Consider the following 21,622-nt stretch of genomic DNA (forward strand, 5'->3'; position numbering starts at 1 on the left):
CTTTCCAGATTTCATTCTTCCTTCTGTGAAACTAACGTCTGCCTGGGCATTCACTTAGCAATCTATGCTAAATTCAGTTCTAGCACTGCCTGCTGTTTACCATGCATGACAAAAGGAGGCCAGTAAGATGATATAGACAGGATATATTTGGGTATAACCAAATTAGACATTTACATACATAAAACTATCCATGCTTTGGCTTCTAGGGTCATTTGCCCCTGACTTTCTCCTCCTCCTATCATCTCAGCTACTGAAATCAACTCATATTTTTCAAAGACACACCCTTATGAAGCATTCTAAGCAGAAAAAGTGTTTCTTAATTTAAGAGAACCAAAGTCTCTCGATAGTCTCAGAAAGGGCAAGATTTCTTACAAAAATTACTTAATCCCTCAATTCCCCTGTATTTCTCTCATATTTAAAAGAAGTATAACTTATATTTACAGTTAGAAAGATGACAGTAGAAAATGTTCCTCCAAACTCTTAAGAAAACATCTTTTCTCTTTTGTGGGTTACCCAACGCCTCCAGGTAAGTAGCTATTAGACCATAATAGGTTCAGGTTTCTTGTTTAATTGACAGCAACCACCACAATAGAAAATCTACCATTTTTGATGGAAATGTGTGAACTATTCATAAAAATCTTTGGCAAGAACAGAACAATTCATTTAATTCACACAAAAGCTATTACCTCTTCCCTTTAATGGAGTTTGCTAGATATGGAAACTTCCTTGTACACAGGAACGTATGCACAAACACACACAATACCCATGCTATAGACACAGACACTAAAATGATGAGAATTATGGACATGACTGAATACAAATAAATAAAATATAGAACAGATACATGCCTCATAAGAGCTAGGAATCAAGTGCAGGTTTCTCATAAAAAATTATTTCACTTTGGGTTGAAAAAGTGCAAATGGGAGCAAGATATAATGCCAGGAATCACAGGAAGCAACCATTAATGCCCACAGTCAGTTGCTTTTTCTACCCAAGGGAATAATAGTTTCTGCAGTGGAAGGCAGTCTGTGTATATTTTATTAAATCCCTTAAAAATGGATTCTCAAATGGTTTATTAACAAATGGTCTTCCTCCAGGAGAGCAGAAAATCTTGTTAGAAAGAATCTGTCATCTTCCCATGCAATGAAGGATGTTTACTTTGATAGCTTTTTCTTTTTTTTCCTTTCTGCAATTTAAAGACACCTGTAAACTACAATCCACAGAAACTATGAGCTGAGTATTTAGATCCACCATTCGTCTTTATCAGCATGCCCCCTCTTAGGCAGCTTTTGAAGCCCTTGAAGTTTGGGAATGGGGGAAACTGTTTTCTCTACATCTCTTGCCATTATATTGCGCTCCTAGGCAAAATCCTCTCACCCTGTGTCCACGAAGGAAAGCTTTGCCCCTTTCCATTGCCACTTCATTTTATACAGTGCCAAAAATTGCATTAGGGGTTTCCCATGTCACAAAGCAAGACCAAAGATTTGTTTAATGTATTTTACCCTAAGGCAAGTTCATTGTAATTTCCAGCATCTTGACAAAGTTGAAAAGTTAACTTGTGGCAACCAAGTTGCTGGGGATGCACTTTTTCTGCAGTATTCATTAGCTCCTGACAGTGATTTTTGCAGTAGCAAATACCCGAGATGAGGGAGGGTCTAACAGAAAACACTGTAACATGATGAGTTGCTTATTCTGGTTTACAGTTCCCTAGCTCTTGTCCTGCTACAAGCACCTGCTACTAAATTGCTTTACATAGAATATTCCTTAAATATTTTAGCATTAATCCACATAATGAACGGATTGTACCTCGCCAGCAGAGTAAAAAGGCATCACAGAAATAATCCCGCCATCAAAAAGTGCTTGGGGAAGCAATGGAACGCTTAAAAATATGAAAGGATGTTCAAGTGCAGTACAGGACAAAAAGGATAATGACCTAAGAAGCACCTGACAGCAGAGTAAAATAACTCTGGCTTTATTAGCTAGTTTAACAACTATTAACTATTTAATAATAAATATCAGTTACAATTGTATCGTATATTCTTGTGCACCTTTAAAACTATATGCTGTCTTGTTACCCATACATTTATATAATGATAACTGAACAAAAGGTGTTTCAAGGTGCACAAAATTTACACAAATATCTTGTAACCCTCATAAAAGTCTGCCATTATATACTAAAAACCCACTTCTCCAAACTTCGATATTTTTTCATCTTGTTTCTATGTAATATCTTTTTAATGATATGAAGTTCCACTTCTCATTGTTATTCAGATACAAAGCATAGCTGGGGCGAGAAAGGAAACAGCCATTAGGTTTTCCTTAATAAAAATCACAGTATTGGCACCACTGTTAGTGCAAAAAGTCAGAGATTCCCAAGGGACTAACATTGATCTAAAAGCCTTTTCCCATGCAGAGCTCTTCATGTGTTTGCTACCAGAATTTTCTTTTTGAATAAGCACTGCTTCAAATCAAAGTGTGTCTCCAGTGGGCTGGAAATGTGTTTGAAGGGTCAAATAGAAGTTCTACACACAGTCAGCACAAAACTTCAGAAATGGAAAACAGACATCTACAGCCAACCCAGAGGCTGAGCAACAGGACTTACTCCACTAGACTCTGTTTTGGTAGAACTAAGAGGGCTATGCTACACTTGGGACTAAAAGGGCAGTCACTGGCAGAAAACAGGGTTATCATCCACTCCACCAACAGGTGGAAGTAACACGCACAGACGTACAGTGCTGCTATGATGTTGTACTCTCACATCATCTTTTAAGTATCAGTCCATTAATGCACATTCTACATATAGGCACCAAAATTCTACATTTACATGAAGTGGAGCAAGGAAGAGGCGGCGCCAGTTTTAGAAGCAGGCAAAAATCTCATAATAACAAACATTTTCCCTCTAATTTCAAGGCTATGTTACATGGTGGTGTGTTTTGGTTTTTAAAAATGTAGTATAGACATATGCACCTTACGATCATTTCCAGCTATGGTTTGTAAAACCTGAAGTGTCTCAAGAAACACCAAATGGAAAAGACTGGCCTGGGCCATTCCCTGCTGAATACCTACAACTGATTATAGAAAGTATTTCCAAAGGGAATCTAGACTAAACTAGAACGCTACTGACACGTAGATTAGGGACTTCAAACATGGAATAAAGGGATCCCCCAAAGCTCTAGCAGATGGAGAAGAATATACTTTTACATCTATAAAACAGAAATACATCATGTTATTTTCCTAGTATACAGACTAAGGAAATTGCAGATTATCTCATTAAACAGTTTCTTTTTCTATGTAACTTTGGAACTGTTTTACAGATTTATTCTTTTTTAACTTTGCAATGCCAAAAATATTTTAAGCAGCTGCAGAAGTATGTACCTGCATCCAGCTGTGCCTCTCCCCACATACAGGATGAACAACTGTTTCAGCAACCATAACTAAATTGAGAGAGAGACAAGAGAACCTGTCGAATTGAACTGTGCTCTTCTAGTCCTTTCACAATCTTGCATTGAGAAAAAGGCCATAAATTCCTCATGTACCAGAGGAATATACCATTCCTCATGTACCAATCAACCAGAAAGCAAGGAAAACGTATCCAAAGGCAATTCCAACGACCTAGAAATCTAGGTAGGATGAGGGAACAAAACTAAAACCTACTCATTTAAATAAAACAATAAAACTTTTTGCAACACATAGTACTCTAATTTTAAAACTAGTGCTTCTTCCACTCTCATCTGAGTCATACTTAAACTTATGAAAATGAAACAGGTATTCCTGCATATTTTAAACATACGTTAATAAGGTCTTACACGCTTCCAAAGTATGCAACACTTAATGTCTTACCTGCATTTCAATTTCAATAACACATTATAAAAGAGAACAAATACATCATAAAATAGACCATGGGAGGCGCAAATCTGCAACTGATGGATATTGTAAGTGATTCAGTAACCAAAAAAAGCTAAGTAACTTAGAGACAGTACTCCAAACATCTAACAATAAAACTTAATAGTATTAAATAATTTTTGCTCTTTGCAAAATTTTTTAATGAAACAGGTTTTGTCTATCATTAAGAATGTGCATGAACCAAAATCTTTTAAAAACAGAATTTAAGACAGAACTCACCAGCAGTGTGCCTAACATTTTAAATAGCTTTTCTTTAAATTTTATACTAGATGTAAATATAAATGTATACCTTCTTCAGTAACAGAAGACACTAATTTCTGTATCTTTCCTCTCCTCTTTTTCTACTGATCTCATAAACCCTGTTGTGCTTCAAGACATTTAGGAACTCAGTCCCTCAGTCCTGCTTTTATCTTAGCTGAGCAACAGGAGGCAGCAGTGGAGTGGAGGAGGCAGAGGAGTGCAGATACCAAATTTATACATTGAGTTTTATCAAATGTTTTTGCTTCAATGGAGTGCTTGTATTTTGACAGAAAAATAACAGGTGTCAAAACCAAAGAGGCTTTTTTTCCCTCTGCATCTACTGAAAACCCTTACATTCAGAGAGAATGTCAAGAAATGCAGTTTTCTTGTCTTACTACAAAATGTTTCCCACCATTTGGACTGTCTGCAAAAAAAAAAAGTATAGGTTTCTTTATATATCACAGGACAATTCAACCTGCATCTGCATCAGCTGCCTCCTCTCTTCCTGTCAGTTAAAAAAAAAAAAAAAAAAAACCAACAAAAACAAAAAACACAAAAACAAAAAAACCAAAACCAACCAAAAACCCCAAAACTAACCAAAACCCCACCCCCCAAAAAAACCCAACCAAAACCCCCTATACACTCTGACAGATCCTTCTGCAAATTTAAGCTATTAGGATGGAGGACATCATATTTTCCACTAAAGTAATCTCCGATGATCTCAAGGCACAGATGTTTTTATAATGTGTCTAATTCCATAGGTATTGCATTACCTTTAATAAGCTTCCAGGATGATGCAGTTTGCTGAGTCAGCTGGTTAGCTACAGCTGTAACTTTTTGTTCAAACCACTCTCCCACTGGTCTCAAAGCTCTAGTCTGTTCAGCATGATGGTTAATTACCTGGTTGAATGTTCTACTTCTATTATGAAAGAATGAAACTGTCTCTATATTAGTGATAATCCCAAAATATATTCAGTCATTAAATAAATGCATTTAGTACGTCACTTAAACACTAGTGGCCTTAAATTCATGTTATTTCAAAGTCACCCTGAAGAGTGTATCTAGCCAGACTCCACCCACTTTTTTTCACATCACTTACATACTGTTATTACAGGCTCATATTAAACTAACTTCTTCAAGAACTAAGATGTTTTGGAAAAGTACAGAATTAACAAAAGTTATTTGACAGTTCTCTGAACTAAAAGGGTTGCCAAGTCTCTGTACTAAATGACCCAGAATCCCATAGGTAACTGACCTCCAGGACTATTGGAACTCTTCCATTTGGGGGAAACAACAGCTAACAAAGCCAATGTGGTGGCATGGGATCAGTGATTAATTCCATTTCCACCTTTAGTGTAAAAACAAAAAAACCCCAACCAAACAACAAAAAACCCCACCTCAACAAAAAGAGTCCTTCGAGGTTAAAAGTGAACACAAAGGAAACAGCAGAAGGAAGAAGGTAAACAGAGTAATGAAATGGGACTAAAAGATTGAAGGGACAAGAGATAACTGCCTGGAAGGATTCAGGTGAAAGGAAAAAGCCGAGTTTCCTTCCAAAAACAGGAGGGAATCTTTAAATTCCCTCAAAGATTCCAAATCTTTAAAATAAATTTGGAAATCGCACTCTAGAACTATTAAAAACAGTACTATAAAAAGCACAATGTCCCTTAATTAGACTAAAAGGTCACATGTATGAAAAGAAAGCAATGGAACCCCATAACATTTATCAATATCACAAAAAATATTACATGCTTTCAAAAGGACTGAAAGAATATGCACCTTTTAGCCACAAGTCATTTACCAAATTGGCAGAGCTAATTTACATTTCATCTTTTTTCCTTTTTTCCTTCTTAATCAACCTGTACGCTTTTTCAACTGTGATTTTATTCTTAATCACATTCCTCACCAAAAAAGAAAACCACCTCAATTTTGCTTGACACCCAGACATTTGCACTGTACTAGGCTGGGACTATACCAGCCAAGAATACCTTAGTCCATTGAATTATTGAAGCAGTTGTTCGCACTCAATTTGATTTTCATGAAAGGTTAAGCAATAGACTGATTCACAGAAACCTCGTCATGTTTATAGGAGGTATCTAACATAATACAAGGAGGTATTTAACATTCTTTTGAATGACTAAGCTGATACAAGATACTAATGTAACTATTCTCAAAAACTAAGTATTTAAAGCTTCAAATTCCATTCTCTGCATTTCTAATTATAATACTTTTCATTTAAAGAGAACATTAAAACATCCATGCCCAAAATACTTCATTTGGGCAGTAAAATCTACTTTCAAAATAGAATGTGAATTTCCCACTGTTAATGGGAAACTGGAGAAAAATACCAAATGCCCATATAAATACATACGCACAGGTAACTTTTGGCACTTTTCTTTATGTGCCAAAAATAAACTGCTTTAATGCTGCATTTTAATGCAAACAAGCCACAGAAAGATGCTATTCTTATCGAGGAGAGGCTACGCCTCCTTTCTACTGCACATTTCCCCAACTATTTATTATCATCATGGGGCTACGATCAGCAGTGCAAAGAAGTGTTCTTTTGAACCAGACTTGGTTTACAGAGTACTAACTCCAGATCAATTTCTGTTTGATTTCCTTTCCCAAAGTGTTACAGAGCCTCTGTAATGAAATGCTCCATAATTGCAAAACAGAAAATATATTAAAAAATTATTAAACATTTTTTCTGCCGTCAGGACAAAGAAAGCATTCTATTGTAAAACCAATAATTAAAGAATACAGGGAACATAATATGTTCAGACTGATTTCTTTGTTTTAAGGAATACGAAGACTAGGCACCACAGAGAGGAATTTTAATCTGGAAAGACCTTAGAAAAGTCCCGAAATAAAAGTAGACATTGTGAAGGAATGAGACCAGAACATATGCTCATCTAAGTACAACTTCCAGAGGAAAACACACATTCCTGACTTTTTTCAGAACCTCTCCTTTTCAGCTGATGAGGAAGATTTTCTAATGTGTATTTAACTGCTAACCCTTACCATCTGTTACAGCAAAAATCAAATCAAGTGCATAAAATAAGAGCGCATATATTTAAAGCAAAAGTAGTTAAAAGGAAAGTGATTTTTAAAACTTAAGCTTGCACAGATAGCCATCATTTCAAAATTAAAACAAAATTGCTTAAGTTGATCAATGCTCAGCAGGTTATTGTCTTCTCTAAGGAAAGTTACATTTTATTGGAAAGCCTTCAACAGTCCAGAGATGGAATCCAGGAGGCTGCGAAGGGACCTCGACCCAAGTCACACATTTATTCTGACATTTTACATTTCTTCCAGAGTTATGAAGAAAGATCTTACAGCCTTTTAATTTTCCTAACAGGTGGTCTATATCATGGAGTTTTTCCTCAACACATCTCCCAGGAGAAAGTTGCCCTCAATTGGAAATCTATATCACTACAACATGTGCTATTTCAAGAGATTTTTCACTTAGACCTCTCTCATCAGTTCTTCACAACAGAAAAATCAGCTTGAAGAATAAAACTTTAAAACCATGCAAGTGTCTGTGAGTTTCAAGAACTTGTGTGGAAAAAGTGCCTTTTTAAGTTTAGAAGCACTGTACTTATTTCTCAAGGAAAATTTTAAACAAACATGAAAGAAAAACAAACATTTCGCACCAAGACTCATGTGTTTAGATACCTACATATGCTAGGAAATGCGGGGCAAAATCTGTGCTAGCCCACACAGGCTTGGCAGACACACTGGGGGGGGGGGGGAATAGATAAAAGCTACCATGCAGCTACATAATTAAACTAAACCCTGAACATGGTGAAAAACTCTGTATTATGAACAAGATTCTGATCACCATGTGCACACTCCAGCACAATAAAAGGTGAATAATTCATAATCATTTTTGAAGAAAAAGTATGCATCACTCAACTTAGGGGAAACACAGGGGATTTCACTGGTATGATTTTTCTTTAGGGACAATGACAAAGTGCCGCTCACCAGCAGGAAACTGAAGCACTGAACTGTGTTCCTTGTGCCATAAATCAACACTGCAGCCTACAGGATGTCTCTCTGGTACCAACATACCATCAATTTTTCAATAACCTCCTTAAATAATAGAATATGTGAACGGCGACAACAGTAATGAAAAATGAAATGTTTTGCACACCAAAGACTCTAGAATAACATGGTTAATATGTTGCTTCTACAGTTAAAGAAGCTTTTTAATATAAAATCTCTTCCCAAAAAACCCAACATGTTTTACCACAAAACAATCTGGATGGCCTTTGAAGTATTCAGCCTTGAGCTCCACTGCAGCTGTTTCTAAACAACCTGGTTCAAAACAGGGTTTCTTTTGTGGTTTTAAAATTAACGAAGACAACAGCTTTCTGTGTTACAAGAACTGCTTGTACATTCACCCTAGGCTATCATTACACTTTCATGTTCCAGTGAGAGACCAATCCTTCACGCAAAGAAAGCTCTCCAGAAATATTTATTTTTAAAAGGATTGTTTAGATCCTGGTCCAGAATCAAATACCAAATTATTAACTGTTCATGAATGAAGTCAGCATTCTACACTGCTGTCCTCCTCCACCAGTCAAAACCCAAGCTCAGTCATCTTTGACCTCTTTTTTTTCCAGAATAAAGAGGGAAGAAAAAAAAAAAAAAAGACAAGGTTGTCTTAGTGGCCCACTTCAGCAGTGAAGCACAGTACCATCTGGGAAAACTGATTCAAACAGCCGTGCAATGTAGTCCTAGGCACGAGGCCGACCAAGTCCACGAATGCTTGCACAGTAAATGGGGGCAGGCAGATGCCTGTCATGGGGAACAGACTGCAAGAGTGGGAGAGTAACAGGTTTTAGCTTTTAGGCATTTTACACCTGTACTTATTAAATAACTTTAAGAAAGATTAATATTCTCTTTACTTTCTCGGAAAGGTTAGTCATTTTTCCTTTGTTATATAGCAAATCAGTGTGCGTAAAAGAACTAAGACAGTTTCTCAGCAACAACCATGTATTTTACACACGATGTTTAGCTCTGAATAGGTAATCACATAATGATACATTATGATAACAGGGAACAATATCAGCTCTGATTCTTGGAGACATCTAAAACCTCTCATTTGGGAAGCAGGACCACTAAACAGAAAATCCAGTACAATTCCAGACCTAAGTCAAAGAATGAAGCAAATGTTAAAATACAGAAACAAAGTGATAAAACTTTCTGCAGTCATGACAACGCAAATGATGACCCTCACCAATGTCACCAGTATTAGAAACATGCACTTCAGTCAGCAGCAATTAAGGAGGGAACAATAAGCAATTAAGCTTACACAGTAAGAAGCTATTCCATGACTTTTAGTAAAAGAAAACTTGAAAGCAATCTGCCAAACTTAACTAAGTGTATAACATTTCTACAACAAACGAGAGGTAAGATAGGGTTCTGTAGATAAAAGAGCATGAATAATAGGAATGAATCAGGAACAGTTATCTATCCCACAAAAAGAATCTGATACTGGAGAAGAAAACGTGAAAGCAGGATCCTTAAACACAAACTTTACCTTAAATCCAGTGACCTCACTGGAACTGTGCTACGTGACGCTACATAAGGAGCTGGTTTTCTGGTTTGGGGTATTGTTTGGCTTTTTTTTTAATTAAGTATCCTTCCTTCCCAAATGAAAAAGACTTATCCGACCTTATGAAACTTGGACCATCTTTTTTCCCCAACAGTAAATGCTTGATATACCTTCACCACATATACTACACAGTTTAAAAAAAAAAGGGAAAAAAAAAAGCCAGCGTATTTCTTCGAAGTAGACAACTCTATCCCCTCTCCCTCCTTCCCTTCTCCCCAACAAAAAATGTAGGAAGAAGGAGGAACAACAGACCTTTCAGAGTATCTGAGTCTTAAGAAAGAAGGTCTCGCCTCATGATCAAAAATAGGAAGAAAAAGCTGAAAACAAAGTTTCAGCTGTAACACGCTGCAATTTGGCTACCAACAAGCCAACTGGCTCATTTGTAAGCCAGAATAAAACAGAATTTTTATGTTTTGTGCAAGTTATTTGTTTCAAAACATTTTTGCAAAACACCATCCATTAATGCACTGTGAACTGAATCAAAATGCAATGAATACTCTTTAGAATACACCATCTCACCAATTACATTTTCTCACAAAGATGCTTGCTTACTCAATTAGCAACTAAGTCTAAGGCATGATTTTCTAAGACACAATTTCATAGGCTTCCTGGCTTTCCAATGAAGCAGATTTTTTTCTGAAGTTAAAATAGCCCAAGTGTCCCTTTCAATACATTTAATATTCAATTTCTTGTATATGCTGTTGCATTGCTGATACAGAACATGCTACCTAAATATATGCTTTCAAGTGTATTTTATCTCATATATAGTGGTTTTCACACATGAAGAACTCACATCTCTACCACATCAGGCAGTGAACCTCTAAGAAATGCCAAAGGGACCAGGAACCCTGCAGGTTGCAGTGGTACAGAACAACAGTAACATCAGAGTAACCTGCGCAAAACACCTTCTTAAAAATAATATTGCTTACGTATATTGTTCCTTATTAACAACTACTGTTTTCCATCCCGCTTTCTCTCCCCTTCATTAAAAGCTCTTGAGGAAAAACACATGTTAACTGTAACTGTTAATTTACTATTTGGACTCTATCATTCACAGAGTGCAAACTTCGTGTCTGTGAAAACCCATTTTCAATGCAGTTACTACTGACATGGTAGGAAAAATATGCAAGCAGAAAGTGTTAATTACAACGGAGATTGGAGCATGTGTTAACTAGATACAACAATTCAGCTTGCAGCACTTTGACAAGTCAGAGCCCAGAAGTGAGAAACAATAGTAGATTTTTAGTTTATTTTCCTGATGCTGTATGCTCAGGGTATTTAAACTAACAGTGTAATAAAATATTAAACTGCACAGCTCCCAGGGTGTGAAATTCACAAGCAAAACACTCATCTACCAGTACGGCATATAATTTTTTTAGACATAATACCCAATAATCTGCCACAGACTGTCGCTACAGATTCTACTTTATATGACGTGCAGATGCTACCAGAAAGTATATGTGCTCTATGTAAAAAGCAAGTGCCACAGGGCACTTGAATAATTGCAAGTCCCTTGCTGGTCACCGTAGCAGTTCAGTAAGCCACAGAAAGTATATTTGTTCATTCTTTGCAGCCAGTAATTCAAATAGATAAGGTGGGACCCAAATCACACCTAGAAATTTCCCCTGAGCCAACAGCACCGAACAGCTACAACACTCAGTCACAACAGCCATTGTGTACTCGAGGAGTGGCCGTGTGTAAAATGTCTGATTGCAGTAAGTAGTACATACGAACAGCAAACGGCTCCACCGTTCCCACAGTTTCTGCGGGTTTCCACAGAACGAGAAGTCAGAACAGTTCATTCCTTTCATATCACTTCACCCAAATTTCCGTTCACCCAGAATATTCACCTGAGTAACTCTCCAGTTTATTTGGTTAATACGTGGTAAAGGCAGACTCAGTTAACACCACTGCAATTTCATACTAACAACTTTATGATTTAAACCATATTTCATAAAAAGATCAGAATTTCCAAATGAGTATCTTTATAGATTCTCATATTAAGGTCAATCACTGAAAAATGTGTTTTAAAAAAGTACAGTAACGTTTCATCTCCGAGACTGAGCTCTAGCAGTAAAAGGGATGGTCATGCTCCCTTCCTTGAGTGTACAATATCATCTCTTCCCTTGAGCTGTCTCTGACACTTCTCTGACCTCCTGATGAGCCAACTCAGTTCACGAGGCCAGCAGAAAAGTAACCAGGAAAAAAAAAAAAGATAAAAACTTTTCCCTTGTTCTAGAGATCTGAATCAGTTGACACAAAATTCAGAGTAGCACAAGAACCATCACAAGGAAAGGGGGGAGAACCTCACCGTTCAGCAGCAAGCTGCTGGATCATCTCCTCTAACTTCTCTAAGCACATCTAATGTTTGGATTGTCTCTCATTTCCCAGAAACCAGGAAAATTACTCCATAACCAGTAATCCAGGATCCTGTCATACTATTTAAGAAAGAAAACAAATATTGTGCAACTATTCAGATTGCCAGTTATCATCCCCCAAAGATGAAATTTTATCGTTGATGTAGCCCAACATTTTTCTTGGCCTGCTTTGTGAGTAACACATCTGGATGGTCAAAACTGAAATTAGCCATCAGTAACCAAGCAGTGGGGAAAAAAACCCACCACAAAACCAAAACCCACACAACTCAAGAGGTTAAAAAATTCTAAGTGAAAACATTCTAATAAATCGTTATAATAAAACACGCATCAGCTTTAAAAGTTTAGGAGAACTTCCATTATTCCTTTGGAGCATAATTCAGCACTATTCTGGCTTGCTTATTTCTAGGAGATATGTTTGCTGTAGCCTCTATAATTACACAAGAAATGATCTTGCCAGGGTGTGGAGCCTGCCAGCTCCATCTTCAAATTTAGTTTGGCAGAGTAACTTGATTGCACTGATGACATGAAAGAAGGAGGCCTGCCAACAGAATTTGAGGATAAAGATTATATACCTGGTTACAGAAAAACTCCAATTCTTTTTGCACAAGCTTCACTATTCCTTCTGCTACTGTTCTCTATTTGAACCGATACCACCACAATAGTCTTCAGTGTCCGAGGCAGAGAAAAGAGCGTTCTGATGCAAGGGTTGAAATCTTCCATCACACAGAGTGATTTTTACATATGTGTCTTCACTATGCCCAAGTCAATGGGAAAAAACGGAAACTGTAGACTTCAGAAATCACATTAAGATTTACAGGAGCTATTGGAGGTCTCAGAAGACACCTCAGATAATGCACACCAAGCCTGAAAATTGTTCTTTTGGATGAATGTGAGGGCCCCCAATAGCTAGACAGTTTATATTACAGACATTTAAATGTTTAAATGATGGAAAAATAGAGAATAAAACTGAAAGTAGATATTGTATATGATTAATGGGAGCAAAAAACCCCATAAAACATGAAGAAGCTGAGATAAAGATCAGAAAGAAAACTACCAGTGCAGAGTAAGAGTGAAAAAACAAGCAATGAAGAAACAACAGTGGACAACAAGTAAAACAAAATTCCATCTACATTTATTAGGTACAAATGTTGAAATGCATAGTTTTTGAGTCATTAGAATTCGGCTTTTTTAGATCACATTTTCCCAAAATTATGCCCCATCAGACAGAAATCATTTTACTAAGATTTTCATCAGAGTAAGGCAAAAGACACAGCTTTAGAATCTGGCAATAAGCCTTTCTTCTCAAAGAAGAAAAAACCACAGCCATAGGGTCACTTCACTGTCATGAGCCCTACCTCAGCCCTCTGCAGTCACCAAAAAACCTCCAGTGACTTCCAGGGGGCATTGCACAGAGTCGTTAGTGCCAGGAAAGAGACACAGAGTGCTTCTCGCATGTTGTTTAACTACTCTTCCATCATTTTGCTCTACTTTTATTGTTAGGTACTTGCACATAATTTGAGATAGCAAGGAGGACAGAATTCTATTCCCTCAAGTATTTTCTTGGTTTTAGGGTTTCTTACATACTGTAATAGCACCGTTGCAGCTGTTTGGCTCAAACAAATAAGGCTTCTGGAGTAAGAGAATGCCTTTCCCTTGAGAGCAGCAAGCAAATGCTGTGCAGAAAGTGAGTATCATTATTAATTTACAATTATTTTGTAACTTACCCCTGATATGCCAGCCTGTTTAAAGGTCTCCTTTCCTTTCATCCCAGTGAATGTGATGTTGGATATTAGCTACAGTTACAAAATCTAAAACTAGATGACACATTGAAACAGTCTCTTTCCTGTATCATTTTAAAGCTGTAACAGTGTAAATTACATTTTATAACATAAAAAGTATGCAGAAAGTTGATATTTATGTAACTACAAAGAACAAATTTCTGTCATAACACACACTTGGTGTGAACATCCTGCAAATATTTACACACAGGAGTAAATCTCTTCCTCAAAGTACTCCTGCAGCTGTCAACAGGAATATCAAGGAGAATATTACTCTTGATAAAGCATTTGTCCCTGCATATTATACCTAAATACACCTAACAGAAAAATTTAAGCAATCTTATGGAACCCACCCGACATTACTAGATAATTGCTCACATAAGCACTCTGCAATCAGTGCAACTGCACCACGGAGCAACCATCTGTGGTGCAAATAACTATTTTCCTATTTAATTTCAAATTCACCTTTTAACTGCACAAACCTAATGGTTTCCAATTTTTCCTCCATACACATTACAAGCAAAAAGACACTGTGGAATGTTTATCTCTTATCTGGATATTGTCATTTTACTGTCTCAAACTTCTTAAAACAAGCTTTTCGCTAGGGAGGAAATCAGTCAGCATCAGACCTAGTGGGGAAACCCTGCACTTGCTCAATGTCTACGGCTCTTACATAGTTCCAGATGTTCAGAACATTAATAATGCACTAACTCAAAACCTCTTTTTGAAACTTTAGAATGTGCAAATTGCATTAAAACCTCTTTGCCCTCATTAATGGTATTGTTACAATCCCAGTACTCTGGAAAATGTTTTTTGGCATTTGTTTAACTTTGTGATATTGCCATTTACTCATTTTAACAGCCAGTGCTCAAATCTTAATGCTTTTAATAGGCCTGGCTAAACAGACTACCATCTTTTGTAAATTTATTGAAGTAATTTATTAAATAAGTAAAAGTTGTCTAAAAGCAGCATTTTTTTTTAATTGATGGCAGAAAAAAATGGGCTTCTTATAATTTATTTACAAAACTGTGTTTCAGGAAAAAGTTTTAGAAATGAAAATATTTTGTTCTTTTTTCAGTGTTACGACCAATTCATTTTCTGCCACCCTGACACAGACTTCTTTAAAAAAATAATTTCTACCAACCTCATACAAATCTCAGTAAGAAAAGGGGTCTGTCTTAAACGAAGAAGAGCCAGACATTCAGAATTAATACTGAAACTGTATCCCTCCCTCAGCCTATCATACATAGGGGTGGCACATTTATGTCCAGGCCAGGAGACAGTATATTCAAGGACTTGGTATCACACCCAATGCAGACACACTCCTGCGCAATGGCAGAAGAGTGCAATAGTCACAGGTTAAACTGAGGTCCCTCCTGTTTATTCCAAATAACTACCTAGACTGAACCTGAAGATTCTCGGCCTGTTTGAAAACAGCACAAGTTAGATCTACTGCCACGCTCTATGCTGCTCACGGAGTTAATTAATACCGTTAAGGCCTGCTTGCCTGAAGTTGTGTAATACTGCCAAGAATGGTACGTCAACAGAATGGTAAACAGCACTTGTCTGCAACTTCACTACAGCTTTGGTTGATACCTTGAACATGGAAAGAGGGCCAAGACAATAAACAGAGATGTTCCAGCCAAATGGATTTGCTGTCACCCAATCCTGTCTGTTCTCACTGAAGAAAACGCCATCAACCAAGAGAACAGGAAAAGGGGATGAGATTGACAGAACTTAAACTCTGAACTAGCAGCTCTTAAAATCATGAGATACATAGAAACGCAAATGTGAAATTCAGCATTCACTTTTTGCAAGTGACAAAAGTTACTATATATGTATCTTTACAACCTTATCCCAAAATTCTCAAGGAAAACAGCAAATGCAATGCAGCATTAATTGGTCTGTACCTACATGTTAATAGTTCTACCTTCCTAACTAACATAGTGCATGGCAATGCCAATTTGATGAAGGATATTTGTTCATTAGTATTAGGATTGAGACAGCCAGATGTATTCAAGAGTGGATATTGAATAGTTTGGTCTCAGATTTATCGTACACAAAACTTGTGACATGCTCGCTTGCATGGAAAAGTAACAACTAACTGTTGTTAGAGCTGACTGTATTGCAAATATTTACCCTTATATTTAAACCTCAAGTTCAACAGCATCTGTGATAAAGTGACCTAAAAATTATTATCTCGTGGTTTTGGTTGCTTTTAAGTTATACCCTTAGTTACGAAAGTGCTACTTCAATAACGGAGAAGTGCTTTCAATTAGCCTGGTAATTCCTGTTTCCTGTTTTACTTTGTCTGTTCTGTTCTTCTTTTCCTCAATTCCAGCTCCCAACAAAGGGCTGGTGAACAGGAGCAAAACTCAAAAACACCCCTTAGTATAGGATGTACGAGAACCTTGTTTAGGATATACCAACTAACCTTTACTTTGTAAGTCCATCTGAAAAAGAGGTCACTCACAAGAAAAGTGCTCTAGGAAACAAATGCCTTAGACCACTCTGTTCCAACATAGTATTTGTTAAAGTTACTCTTCAACAACCCTTGGAATCACTGCAGTACACAGCAGAAGCTCTAGACACTCCAACAATTTTCCAGCAGATATTGTTTAGTTGTAAGAAAGTCTTGCTACTTTTCCATTATTCTCCACTAAACTCTAAAAACATTAATTTGCTGGAAGTTATACATACAAAAAGAATAAATGTTAATGCAACGTAAGAAAGACTTAAAAATTCTGCATTCATTTTCTTTTCTGATTCTATTATCTGCATTACTTTTGTAATTAACTACCCATTAGAGGTAAAATTCACATAGCACCATAGCTGGAAACCTCAAACACTGTCACCTGCATTTTAAAACAGTAACACAACTGGTATGGAAAAAAACCCACGTATCTATTTTACAGACATTTGGATACAAATACTTCATAGAAAGTACAGCAAATAATTTTTTAAATGTGCAATTTAGATCATTCAGCCACTTTAAGAGTTTCACGAGACAGACAACAAGGCAGTTACTATTTCTACCTTTGTAGGCTAGTATTTCTTGAAGTTTTCTTCATTTTTCCAAGATATCTCCCTCTACAAAACTATTCGATACAGTACAATGCAAAATACACAGAACACTGTGCAGCTACTGAGTAAAACTGCTATTTGACCTCAAAAGTTAAAGCTTTGTAGAGGAAAGCAGATACAAAAGAAATATGATTAATCTGAATCAATGGAGAACACTACATCTTAAAGGTGTAGGAGAAAAAAAGTAGTAAACAAATCTTGGATTCTCAACTGAAGAATACTTATCAGTTCATAAGTTTCCTGAGGAAAACAGGCATTCAAAGCCTTTTGAGCAACTATCTTATTTTAAAAATTTGAGTTCCAAGTAAACAATTGCTCAACAATTAGCAGATACAAATTAACCAACAATGCCTCACAGAAAAAAAAAGAAAAAATAAACAACAAAAAAACCAAAACACTAACATTAATATTATTGTCCAAAGCTTATTTTGTAAAAAAGCTACTAGAGAAAGGTCAGTTAATTCATCATGATGGATTATCACTAAAATTTATAAGCATTAGCATTTTTCTCCTTGCTGGATACCTTGACTTTGATATGACACATATTGAATGAATCATCTAAGATGCAGGCACCAGGCAAGATATATCTTAATGCAGACAGGTCGGCGACATGAACCCTAATGGTCCTTATCTTAATCTTGTTTAAAAGCATCTTAGATTTCTGAGTAATCTTTTCACCTTCTGATATTCTCTTTTATAGAGTGTTTTTGCTGGAGTTGCTACTGATTTTCACATAAAATGCATTTTTGTTGCATAGTATCACCAGTTTTAGTAGCCCTAAAAACGATCTAGGTTTGCAATTTACTAAATGTTAAGATTAAGCTTATTTTTTAAAAAGTTAATGTGCCAGAACTCTGATAATGACAATAAAAATTTTTATGTTATTGTAGGTGATCCCGTTCATGAAACACAGCATCACAGCTGGTCATCACATAAACAGACACCTATCGAATGCTGAGGTACGCATTGTTTTCTTCTCATCCATATATTTTCCTCCATTGCATTATTAACCTCGGATATTTGCCATACATATATTTTAAACAGTCACTCTTCAATGAAAATGTTTCTTCAAATACCTGATTAAGATAAAGGCAAGTTTCTCTATTGCTTTTTTCGTATTCACATCTAGTAATTCCAAATTACACAGAGGTAACGAGGTGGCAGACTTTTCCCACAAAATTGCACTGAGCTCTTTCTGCTACAGATGCTTTGATTAAAAACAAACAAACAAACAAAAAACCAACAAACAACCAGGGGATGAAGGGGCACAGAGAAAGATGCCAGCTGAATTATTTTTAATTCAGATTTTTTTGCAGTAATAGCAGTTCATACACTAGGTAAAAAGGTCTTTGGAAAGTACCTTCTCAGCCTGACAAAGCATTTTCTTAGAATGATGATCAGGAGAGGATGCAGGCTTACAATGTTGTGGACTTTAAATTCTTTACAAAACAGTTGAATAACATTCTACGGATTATAAATATCTTGTTGTAATGGGCACTCCAGAGCAAAATATAGACAAGTGACCACTACCTCTTCCTGGCAGTAGACAGCTTCTTCAAAGAAATCTAGAATCTCCCAGAAAATAATCTGCCTGAAGAAACGCTAATAGAGAAAAATGCAAGCCATTAATGGATGCTTTTTGCACGCATTAGCACTGGAAGGAGTATTTGACTAAAATTCTAGCTCCTGCAGCAAGGTACTCTACTGACATTTATAATGTTCATCTCAGATGTTCTACAAGCAGCATCCAGTTTTCTCATTTTATGATTAGGTTAATGTGGTGGTGACATTTAGAAATTTTACTTGCCCTCTATTTATTTGCACATTGGAAACTTTCTAGTAGGTTGATATCTCTTCTAGGTGAGTATGAGATATTTTTTCTCTCTATTATACACTTCAGAAGTCTGAAAAAAACCATTAAATTTCTGCCAGAGTTTGTTTCTCCAGCTCTAACATGAATACAGGGGTCATCGCTTTCATCAACTATTGGTAGATTACTTCTTTAATGTATACAAAGCAACCTGAAATTCCAGACAACATATAGAGAAATAAATATTACTCATAAAAGCCCCTTAAATTCCTTCCAGACTGGGAAGTTCAAATGGTAACATTCATTCCGTTTCTGCCATAAGTTTATTTTATTTCAGAGATAGTGTAATGAAGTTCTGAATAACAGGACAAGCAGCAAGGGAACACTGCTTGGGCACTAGCTCTAGGGTCCCAACATCGTTCATCACAAACTGTGTCAGGCAGGGTTCTCAACTTCTGCTTCCTGTGGCAGGTGTTACACCTTTCATTCTTTCTACTCCCATAGACTGAGGCCAAAAAGTGTTGATTTATCATTCTTACAACAAAAAAGAACATATACCTGTATTTTATTAAAGTGAATGAAAGTCTATGAAATTCAAAGTGAACAGAAGTGAATGAAAGTGAGGTAAGATGTTACTTCTGTCTCTAGCACTCTCCTTATATACAAACAAGGGAAGTAACATACAATTTACTACCTGAATTAAATTAATAATGGGCTTTCCAGAAAAATAAAATTAACTTCATTTACAAAGCAAAATAATTACGGATAATTGTCAAAGAGGTTTTCAGGCAAACAGGTAAAAATGTGCAGTGTGAATGCTGAAAGCGAGGTACTGAAACAGAGCCATCCAAGAAGCAGGGCTTCTGCTGGAGGTGCAAAGCAAAGGCCATCATGCCTGAGCCACAAATTCTTAAAACTAAAAGAGAATGTTGAACTGAAAAATGCATCCATAAGCATAACCAAACTGAAATCCAACGTACATGCCTAAATTCAAGCTCCATCAAATTACGTGGATAGATGGTACTCAAAATCCACAGCATTGCCCTCAGCCTTCCAGACATTTAAAAAGACTTTCTTTTTCACTATTCCAAAGTTGAAACTCCATTTCATAAAGCAGGTTGAGCCCTCAAAAAATCTGCTTAACTGATAATAGTTAATTTTGTGAGGTACATGACCATGTATAATAATCAGATCTTGATAGCCTTGAACAATTTCTTTAAAAGCTGCAGTTTTTTTTAAAGAGATGTAGCAATTTCCCCATGAAAATCTCTGAAAATCAGTTTTGAAATGCAAATGTGCAGATAAGCAATATCTGGTATGATGATGAAAGAAAAATACCTTGTTTTCCCTCTACTAATATGCTTATGCTTACATTATTCTGTGTTTTCAAGATATTAATCTCAGACTTAAAGGCAACCCAATCCAGAATAAAAGAAGTAGAATGAAAAAGGGCATCCATAGAAAAATATTGGCAATGTGATTTTAAAATACCATCCTTCAATTCTCTGCAATTTATATTTATCAATACTTTCGCTAGGATCATGGAAGGGTTCCCACAAAGGAAAAAAAAAAAAAAAAAAAAAAACCAAAACCCCACTCAACATGTTTAGCTAGGTGACCTTTCAGTAAAACATAAGGGCAGTGAGAGGGGGAAGGGTCCCAGAGCTGTCCAGCAATCTCTTTCCTTCTTTATTAAATGTCATTATAAAGTCTCTCTATACTTTCAGTTCAGATTACTATTCTCATAAAAACTTTCATAAATATTTGTCAGGTCTGCATACATAAGATCAACTATCACATACTGTTCAACATTATACATTAGTAAAAGAATAATGATGACAGTGAAAACTGAAATACTCTCCCATTTCAATTCTTAAATAAATTGAATGCAAAATTTATTTTCAGATCGTTAACTTTGCATATAAGTGCAGAGTTTTCTGAGCTAGGCTAAATAACTTTATAGTCAGTAATCTGCTTTTTTCAATGCTGTACATTACCTGGTCTCATGTGGTCACCTAATGGTTACTGTCAGTAATTGCACTGATGACTGCAATTCTTTATAGACACTCAGTGAAGAAAATACCCTCACTTTGCAGCCTCTTCAGTTAAATAGCAAAACTAACATGAAGGTTTTGTAAAAAAGAAGAAATTGGTTTTATTTCATTTTTTAAAATATTCTCTGTTAAGGAACCTTAGAGATGAGGGAAATGGTCTGAAACCTTTCTTTCCATTATGCTGGGGTTTTTGTTCATTTGGCAGGTTTTTCAGTTTGGTTTTTTTTTTTTTTTTGAGAGAGAGGTTTTTGTTTTGTTTGTTGAGAGCATTTTTTAAATGTCATAAATGATGGCTTAAAATGAAAAAAGTCACACTCTTGCAAGCATTACAAGAAAAATGGGCATGAATTACAGAATTATATTGCAGGTTTATATTCCTATTCCTCAGAGCTGACCATAAATAACAGTAAGAACTAATAGAGAAGAAAGCAGAACTACTGTGAGGTACAGATTAACCATAATCAGATATTTGTTGTCAGTGAAATTAAATATTACATAGTTTGAAAATGAGAAATTTGATTCCTTTCAGCCAATGCCAGTGAGCAATTCCCCCCCCCCCAACTCAAGAAAAATATACTAGAATCTCCAACACGGTGAAATGGAACAAGAAACAAGGAAAGAAGAAATTAACTGGATGAATACTGCATTCAAATAGCATACAAAGAACATGCAAAAGCATTCTTCCTGCTGAGTGATACACAAAGTTTCCTTTCATGATGTGTGCTTACATGGAGGAGACTTTTTTTTTTCTTTAA

At 36.2% G+C, this 21,622-nt stretch overlaps 1 protein-coding gene across 1 annotated transcript in view; it reads right to left on the reverse strand.

The window, feature by feature from the left end:
- Positions 1 to 21,622, reverse strand: part of BRIP1 (BRCA1 interacting DNA helicase 1) — a 64,435-nt gene that overhangs the window by 23,597 nt on the left and 19,216 nt on the right.

Source organism: Mycteria americana, chromosome 15 (genome assembly GCF_035582795.1).
Source record: "Mycteria americana isolate JAX WOST 10 ecotype Jacksonville Zoo and Gardens chromosome 15, USCA_MyAme_1.0, whole genome shotgun sequence".
In the NCBI taxonomy this organism is placed as follows: Eukaryota; Metazoa; Chordata; class Aves; order Ciconiiformes; family Ciconiidae; genus Mycteria; species Mycteria americana.